Consider the following 7286-nt stretch of genomic DNA (forward strand, 5'->3'; position numbering starts at 1 on the left):
GAATGGCATGTGTGACATGTGGCATGTGTCTATGGCACCTATCCCATGAACAAATGTTTGATTCTTCTCTTTATTTCTCCCTCTGTCCTCCACATTACTACCAACCAGCACAGGGCAGGTGTTGTGGTTTTTAGGTGCCCATGACTTACAGAGACCCTGTGTACAACAGAATGAAACTCCTCAGGCTTGCACCATCCTCACATTTGTGCTTAAGTTTGAGCCCATTGTTGTAGCCACTGTGTCAATCCACCTCATCAAAAGTCTTCCTCTTTTTTGATGCCCCTCCACTTTACCAAGCATGATGTCTTTCTCCAGGGACTGGTCTCTCGTGTTCAAAGTATGTGAGACAAAGTCTCATGCCATTCTTGCCTCTAAGGAGTGCTTCTTCCAAGACAGATGTGTTTGTTCTTTTGCCAGTCCGTGATACCTTAAATATTCTTCACCAATACCATAGTTACGATCAATAACCAATACATATTTGATCACTGGCTACATTAAGGCAAATCCTCTCCATGCTCAATCCTGTAGGCGCTATTAAGGAAATTGAGCAAATGAATCTCTTCACAAGTGTTCCTTCACTGTTCCTTTCTGGAACAGCTGGTAAGCAGAGGATCAGAGGCAGAGTCAAGCCCCATGTTGACGGACGCCCAGCCTGCACAAAGCTCCCCAGCATGGTCATCACCAAAGGCCCAAGATAACAATTAGGAAAAGAACAAACTATGTCAGGGCGAAGAGGCCCCTAAAAGTGGAGGCAGGAGCATAAGCAAGCAAGTGGAAGTCTAGCGATCAATCACGCTATCACTACTGCCTTCCCGCACCACCTGGGTGTGGGGAGAGGGTGGGGGTGACCAGCCAGATGCAGCAGTGCAAAGGCCATCGCTGAGCCAGCTTTGGATTTCTAGGCCTTTCAGACCCTTTTTCTTAAGAAAGATCTCACTGCCTCCTTTTCGTGTTCAATCTCATTAATAACAGGAGCGTGTTCCATGGACCAGCCCCGGCTTGATTTCAACAATCACTCTCTAAAGGTGGCTGCCATGTGCCCTGGGAGGGGATGTGGACTCACACGGTTCCTATGGGACAGAGCAGAACTATCCCATGGGGTTTGCTAGGATGAAATATTTAAATGGAACAAATGATGGGTTCTTTGGTCTCACAAAGTCACTGGTAGGTTCAAAGTCCCGACCTTTAGCCACGACACCACAGTCCTCCATCTCTAAAGCCAGTATGGTCGAGTTGAGTCTGCCTCACGGTGACGCTGGAGGGGAGAGAAGAACTGTACCATTGGGTTTCTGGGCTGCGACGTTTACAGAAACAGATGGCCACATCCTTCTCCCTGGTGCTCGCTGGCTCAAACAAGTTCTTAACCAGTAGGCCACAGCTCCCTAAATAGGTACTATTACTTATTCCCAGGGCTCATCAGAGGAAACGGAGTCAGAAGGGTGAAGTGATTTGCTGAAAGCTAGGATTCAATCAAGACAGCTTGGTGCCAGTTATGCCCAGAAACACTGACCATCGCGATCTGTCTCATCCCATCCAAAAAGTGAATGATGCACTTTTGTTACTATGTCGTTGAATGTACCGTTGGATTCCTTGTTTTCAAGGACCGAACAATACCTCCATTTTGATACGTCAGGTGTAGAATACTTCCTCAAATGCCTCTAGCTTAAAGCTTGATCTTCATGCCTTTCAGTCCCTTAGATGAAGTGATCTCACATTTCCTTCAGACGATCTAGAAAATTCTGTGTCAGGGATGCATTGCGGCCGTGCACTGCTCATCTGGAGTTGGCGCATGCCCAGAACAGTTTTTACACATCCTCACCAGGCTCAGAGCGAATGGAGCCAGCCTTCCAGCTACCCAGGAGAACAGGAAAGCTTCAAGACGAGGTACAACCCCCGTGCACACCTGCATGTCATCAGTGAAGTCATTAAGTGAGCAGACAAGAACAGCCTGCCATCATGTCTGCTTATTGTCAACGCTGAAGAGGTATTGACAGTGTTGAGACAGGCTGTCACTGGAGAAAGCTGAGACCGAATCAACAACTAGCAGAACACGTACCCGATGGAACCTGTTTCTCGAGGTGCTGCGTCAGAATGGAAGGTATGGAGGACCTGCTAACGTGGACGGCCCCCTCCCTGCCTGTTCAGACACAAAGGATGCAGGTTCCAGCTAAAGAGATCTCAGGTCGCATTGGTGCAAGCTTCTGCCTGACTGAGCTGAAACTCACTGGAGCTGTGCTCAGCATGTGTTGTCCAGAGGAAATCATATAATGCCTGCTCCTCGCCTTCGCACGGAGGAGACAGCAAACCCGAAACACTGCGAGCTAGTTTTGCTGGAAGCATCTCCGTCTCTTTCTCTCTCCTCTCTCTCTCTCTCTCTGTTATTGAAATGATATTAGGAATTCACAGCATTTTTGGAATTGGTCAAGCCTTACTCAGAGAAAGTGAGCATTCATTACGTGGACATGGTTTTTTTTTTTTTAGGAATTAATCCTAAATGGATCATCAAAATCTTAGAAGAAACATAAATACTTAGCAGATTTATGGAATGATCATGATAAATATGAGCTTGTACCAACTGAAGGTTTAAATAATGAGGAAGAAATAGGGAAACTATATCATCAATTTCCGTAGCTGAAGGGCGAGAGGAAACTGTGTGTGTGTGTGTGTGTGTACACGAATGCACGTGTGTTTGCGCTGCATCTGTGCTTGGGATTTATTCCACCTTTGCTTAGAGCCCCACTGCTGAGCGGGATGCCTCGTGGGTCAGCTAGTCGCAGGTCCCCTCCCCTAGTGTTGGGAGGTAGGCTACGCCTGTGGTGAAGGGAGAGCTGCAGCCACAATTACGCTATCGAGATGCACAGGGAATGAGTCAAAGGCCTGGCCCAGCACGACCTGAGATGATAGAATCAGAGAGGTAGGCCATAAATCACCAGCTGGGTTCGAGTGTTAGCTGACATGCAGAATGAGCCGATGGCCCTGGATCCGACAATAACCCTGCAGGAGTGACGGATGAGCCAGACTGACATCAGAACAGGTGGGAATATTAGAAGGAAAATTGCAAAGAAGCTTGATGAAAGATCCTCCACAATTAAAGTCCGTGGGAAACACTTTATCCAAATCATAACAGACATTGGGGCTGGGTGATATAGACATATTTTAATTTGCCCAATTAAAAGCGGCAGGCCACCCTTAAAAAAAAAACGGTAGCCTTACCGTCTCCATAATTCCAAGAGATCGTGTACGATTACAAAAAGAACTGGAGCATTGCTTTTCCCCAAAATTGAGTGATTAGGAGACTAGTCTCTAAATTCTAGTCAACTTCTGATTGTTCTCCATTAACTATCACTACCATTCAAAAAGCCGCCATTGATCAAACCTCTCAGAGAAGTGCAGGGCTTCGTTATGCCTACACGATCTGCATGATGTCTAGGGAGTTAGGCCTGAGCTGTTAACGGCCCTGAAGCTCCTCCCACAGGTATGCTCCTACCCCAGGGACGAGAAGCTTGTAATTTCTGCCTTGCTGATCCTCGGAGGTGGGATTAGGGAAGCCTGCGAGCACAGCAAACCCAAAGAGCAACCCACCCAACCGAGGTGGGGAGATAGTAAAACCGGAAACTGCCGAGCTGCTAAAGTGAAGGTGCATGTTTAATAGACTCGTAGACAGAGGCCACATCCCAAGGTTGATTTTTGTTCCTTTTTTTTAACATTCTGGAAATGAGAACTCTATTCTCTGTTCCAACCCACTCCGAAATCTATTTTCCCTTTATTTTGTTTTGTTTTTTAAAGACAGAATAGAAGATGCTCATCTCAGCTCATATTTGGAGGCAGAGCACATTACAAATAATTTATAATGTTTGTGCTTCATTTTACTGCATGTTGCAGAGATAGCCCATATTTTCTATAAATGGAACATTTGTGTCAACCAAGTCTGTCAGCATTGGATTGGGCATGTCTACTGCACAAGACCTCTTTAAAGTGTCGAAAAATAGAATGCTACTTTAAGGACTAAGGTACGCTTGACCCAAACCATGGCATTTTCAGTTGCCTCATGTGCCTGTGAACGTTAGACACTGACTACGGAGAATGAATAAGAATTGATGTATTTGAATTGTGGTGCTGCTAGAGTACTGAAAATACCACCGACTGCCACAAAGAAGAAACACATTGGCCTCAGAAGAAGTACAGTCAGAATGCTCCTGAAGACAAAGACTTCATCTCAGGTACTTCGGATGTGTTGTCAAGAGAGACCAGTCCCTGGAGAAGGACATCGTGCTTGGTAAAGTTGAGGGGCAGCAAAAAAAAAGAAGGCCCTCCCTAAGATGTGTTGGCCTGGGGGCTGCCCCAATGCTCTCGAGCAGAAGACCAATCTGAACCACAGTGTTTATTCGCCCGGGTTCCGACACTTTCAGTGGCACTCTGTTCTTCTTTCCATAAAGTCCTGAGATGAGCAAGCCTTTCCAAGAGGTGTGTCCTGAAACACCAGCCCTTTGAAATGCTGCAGAAAAAGAAGGGATCCTCTGGGGAAGGAGGGGCAGGCTAGTACTCTGTTTTACGCTTGACAGGTCTCAATGTTGGTGAGTGTCTTCAGGCCTCTGAGAAGTCCTGCAATCCAGAATGCTGCCTAGCCTAGTACTCCCCAATCCTTCTTCTCCCCGCCCCCTCCCTCGTTATGACTGACATCGATTAACGCCACAAAGCATTTGTGCTTCTTGAAAATCACTTGTGAGAAATGTACTTCTAAGTCTATGGGAAAGGACAGAATGCGCAGACTACCCTGGCAGCTGTGATCAGGTGCTTTGGGCCCCACGTGGGCAGACCAAGGAGGTCCTAGAGTAGGGGTTCTCAACCTGTGGGTCAGGACCCCCTTGGGGGTCGAATGACCCTTTCACAGGGGTTGCCTAAGACCATTGGAAAGCACATACTTCCAATGGTCTTAGGAACCAAGACACAGCTCTTCCATCTGTCTCCAGGTGGGGCCACCCACATGCAGATACGCCCACATACGAGTACCCGGCGTGAAGACTGTGGTCCACATGCTACTCCATGCTTCAAGACAATATTTCATTGATTTGTCATTACAAATCAATATTTCACAATATATAATGACACATTGTTTTTGTGATTCATCACTCTGCTTTAATGAGGTTTAATTTGTCACAATGAAAATATATCCTGCCTATCAGATATTTATAGGGCGATTCATAACAGTAGCAAAATTACAGTGATGAAGTAACAACTAACATAATTTAATGGTTGGGGGGTCACCACGACACGAAGACATCTATTAAGGGGTCGCAGCACGAGGAAGGTAGAGAAACACGGCCCTAGAGTTTAGACACCACCTGCCCAGCTCGTTGATCGCAGTGGTGAGTCCAGGGTGAGGGCTTCCTCTTTCCACCGACTAGCTTTGTGTCCTTGGGCAACTGACTCCGTGTACTTCAGCTTCCTCACCTATAAAACGTACAAAACAACATGTTGACCAGTAAAAGGTAATAAAAGCACAGCACGAGCATTCAAAGAACATTACCCATGCCTGCCATGGCGTCGCTTCTGAGTCAGAGGGGCCCTAGGCAGGGTTTCCAAGTCTCTAAGGCTTATAGGAGCCAACAGCCTCAACTTTCTCCCAAGGAGCAGCTGGTGGGTTTGAACAGTCTACCTTGGGGTGAGAAGCCCTACACTTACCCTAAGTTCTACTGGGACTGCTTTTAAAGAACTTTAGCCCATATCAAAATTTTTTAAAACTCCCCAAGTTTATTATATTTCAATTTCCCAGTAGACATGACTACTTTATTATTTCCCAATGGTCTCCCGCCTCCCGTATGTTTGAAATGAGCTAGTATGAGACCGAAGACGCCAGGTCCATTGCTTTTACTTTTCTTCCGTTTTTCGCTTCTCAGATCAATATTTAGATCTGAGGGATAAGGAATCTAGAGGGTTTTTGTTTTCCCCACAGAGCAATTTTTATTTTATTTACTTAATTAACTCTTTTCCTTGTTAAACGTCCATTTATTTTTGGTCCACTCATCCCTCCCCCTCCCACCCCCCCACCCTTTCTCCATCCTGTCCCTGGCTGCCTTATCATCCTCAAAGTGTCTAATGTCCCAATCTTAACAAATCAAAACCAGTGCTTCGTTTTCCTTCTCTTTGAAACAAGAATCTCCTCTTGATTTGTATATTTACTTTGTCAGCCCTATCCTTCTTATGGTCACTGAATCTTACAAATTCTTTGTCATCTTTAGGAGCCTTGGTGGTATAGTGAATTGAGTGGGGATGCCAACACAAGGCCAGTAGTTCTAAACCACCTGTTGCTCTTTCAGAGAAAGATGAGACTTTCTAGGTTTTTAAAGATTTACCTTCTCAGAAACACACAGGATAGTTCTACTCTGCCCTATAGGGTCGTCGCTGTGAGTCAGACTCAACCTGATAACAGTGACTAATGTCATTTAAAGGGGCTCTGGTGGTTCTGTTGAGTAAGCATTGGACTGCTAACCCCCAAGTCAGTGGTTCAAACCCACCAGTCACACTGGAGGAGAAAGATGAGATTGCTAGGCTTCATAAAGGTTTATTCTTAGAATTGACTTGATAGCCATGGGTTTATGTCATCTTTACATTCTTCTAGTTATCGCTTCTCGGCCTTTTGGCTAAGATCAAGTGTAGAAATTCTTCTAATTATTTACAGTTCACATTTGATGTGATTTTGGCTTCTGGATTGTGTCTATAATTTTCATTTTATTTCTCTCTTTTTTTAATTCCTATTGCCCTCATCTTCTATTCGACTTTCTTTAAACTTGGGCCATTCGAGTTCACGTGGTACAGTGGGTAAGTGCTTAGCAGCTAACCTAAAGTTTCTTGGTTCAAACCCACTAGCTGCTCTGCCTGAGAAAGATGTTGTAGTCTTGTTCTATAAAGATGTACCGCCATGAAAACTTGGACCGTTTGATAGGAGTCCCGGTGGTGTAATTAGTGGTTATTCATTGATCCACAAGGTCAGCAGTTTGAAACCACCAGCCGCTCCTCAGGAAAAAGACAGGAGTTTCTACTCCCATACAGTTACATTCTAAGAAACTCACAGGGGCAGTCCTACCTGTGTTACCGGGTTGCTAGGAGTCAACATCGACTCGATGGCAGGGAGTTTAGTTGTGGAGTTTGGACTCATTGATAGCCTCGTGGTTTTTGCCCTCCTCAAGGACACCGGACTCAGTACTAGCTGGTGAATCTTCGGAATAGCCGTTTGAAGCTAGGGTCATCCTCCCTCTCACTGCGTACCCACGCATCTTGAAATAAAG

General features: G+C 45.6%; 1 pseudogene; it reads left to right on the top strand.

Annotated features, from left to right (window-relative positions):
- The first annotated feature begins 6621 nt into the window (after positions 1-6621).
- On the top strand, positions 6622-6726 carry LOC115871737 (annotated as a pseudogene).
- Positions 6727-7286: the final 560 nt, after the last annotated feature.

The sequence above is a fragment of the Echinops telfairi genome, unplaced genomic scaffold (genome assembly GCF_000313985.2).
Source record: "Echinops telfairi isolate 266 unplaced genomic scaffold, ASM31398v2 ScPeMD7_7400;HRSCAF=8409, whole genome shotgun sequence".
NCBI classification, from domain to species: domain Eukaryota; kingdom Metazoa; phylum Chordata; class Mammalia; order Afrosoricida; family Tenrecidae; genus Echinops; species Echinops telfairi.